This window comes from Pinus tabuliformis, chromosome 3_1 (assembly GCF_031772625.1).
Source record: "Pinus tabuliformis cultivar Carrire ecotype Pingquan chromosome 3_1, CPIR1, whole genome shotgun sequence".
Lineage (NCBI taxonomy): Eukaryota > Viridiplantae > Streptophyta > Pinopsida > Pinales > Pinaceae > Pinus > Pinus tabuliformis.
Window position 1 is genome coordinate 168278856 of NC_142301.1, and position 2128 is coordinate 168280983.

A 2128-nucleotide genomic window follows, 5' to 3' on the forward strand; every position below is an offset into this window, starting at 1 on the left:
GAAGAGAACAGCATATTAAAGATGGAATAAGTATTTGAATGAATTTTTGATGAACCACTGTGCAGTAAACACCAAAAGCACAAGGATGCGCAGGCTTACCGTGACCGCTCTCGGATGGCAGAGTCATAACCCAGCCAGGGAGCCCCTCGACCTGTTGTGGGACCGCGAACTGCTGAGGAGTAGAGACTCCAGAGGCCTGAAGCAGCCGAGACCAGTCCATAGAACAATCACATGAGGATGCAAATGCTGCATAGAAACTCTCGAAGCGGTAAAATCATTACAATAAACTAGAGTTCCGACCTCCTTGCAGCAGAGGCACGAATGACCGGAGGCACGAATGACCGGAGTGAAGCAAGGAAAAGGGCAATCACAGCTGTACATTTGTACATAGCTTGGTCTAGAGCTAAATTGCTAATTGATACATGTATCATGCACACTTCCATATGTGCAACCCTCAAAAATTGAGTTCCTAATTTACATCTAAACAATGAAAGCTCCGTCTGAGTAATCAACGAGCTATGACTCAATACAAGCAAACTAACAAAACCATAGTATATCGATAAACTCTTCTGGTGGAAAAAGCAACATTTGTTAACCGGCAAATGAAAGAGAAAACAACAGTTAAAGACCCACCGATTAAATTGTTATATAAACTCCATTCCTGGGAACAACCCACAGGAAGGATTCAGCTCTTAGTTTAGCAACAATATACATTATAGTTGAAATGATAAACCGGCGCGACCCAGTTTGGGTCTTGCAGCTAGAAGCTACCGTGAGGCAGCACGAAAATTACAAGCAAAAAACCCAAATAGTTTGGCCTGCGGCCTCATACTCGTCTAATAATTCTCTCAAGAAGAACCAGACTCAGGCAAAAGCCTGCAAAAAGGAAAACCCAGTTCGGACATTCAACGGACCCAATCTTTCCATCTTAAAGTCATCCTTAGAGAAATTCTCTTACCCGGAAGGCGCCTCGGGCGATGAAGCCTGAAAGGGTTGCCCACCCGGTTTCGTTGCCATAGCGTAGCACCTGTGGCAGAAGAGAATAGCATATTAAAGATGGAATAAGTATTTGAATGAATTTTTGATGAACCACTGTGTAGTAAACACCAAAAGCACAAGGATGCACAGGCTTACCGTGACCGCTCTCGGATGGCAGAGTCATAACCCAGCCAGGGAGCCCCTCGACCTGTTGTGGGACCGCGAACTGCTGAGGAGTAGAGACTCCAGAGGCCTGAAGCAGCCGAGACCAGTCCATAGAACAATCACATGAGGATGCAAATGCTGCATAGAAACTCTCGAAGCGGTAAAATCATTACAATAAACTAGAGTTCCGACCTCCTTGCAGCAGAGGCACGAATGACCGGAGTGAAGCAAGGAAAAGGGCAATCACAGCTGCGCTGCATCATCCACCTGTAACGTATGCAAAACACTTGTAATTACAGCTCCTGCACGCCTAATTAAAATCTCAAACATCGCAAACATTAAACATTAAGGAATTAATGTTAGCATTAAAACGAAACCGCACACGGTCAGGGCCACTCGATTGTGCGTAAATACGAGTTTAAGCTATGGTCCGGCCTCTTCCGCCTCGGGAAGAGGCCAAATAAGATGGCGAAGGATGGCGAAAGAGTGAGTGCAAACGAAACTTAGGATATCCCCGCTCTAACCGCCGTATAACAGAGAAGGGCAGGGGTCAACTAATGCTAAGTCGGGGTCCTATCGATTACTATAGTCCCTGCCGGATGCCAGATGGCAGGGACTAATAACCAGGGATCAACAATACCAACAAACCTTACATCTAATTTTAACCCATTTATATTACTTTACACCCTTTCATAATTACAAATTTTAAAATTATTAGCTAATAATATTCAAATACATTAGGATGAGTCAAACTCTCCACATTTATAGTTAGTTGGCAAACATGCGTTGGCATTTAGTGTCGGCGTTGTTGTCGTGCGATATGCGTACGAACACAATCTCACGTTCTACATTTTCTTGTGTGATGGCCTTCTTATTGTTCAATCCAAAGGGACGATTCACATTGTATATTTTAGGTTGTGTAACTTTTTCTGTTGTTAATTTTATTTGGAAAGGAAATTTTTTATAGGTTTAAATTTTATATATT

At 43.3% G+C, this 2128-nt stretch overlaps 1 long non-coding RNA gene across 1 annotated transcript; it reads right to left on the reverse strand.

Annotated features, from left to right (window-relative positions):
• Positions 1-579: 579 nt before the first annotated feature.
• Positions 580-1261, reverse strand: LOC149186323 (uncharacterized). Its single transcript, XR_016256126.1, has 2 exons — positions 1135-1261; positions 580-1027 (listed from the first exon to the last, which is right to left on the reverse strand). It is a non-coding gene; the product is annotated as an uncharacterized LOC149186323 (long non-coding RNA).
• Positions 1262-2128: the final 867 nt, after the last annotated feature.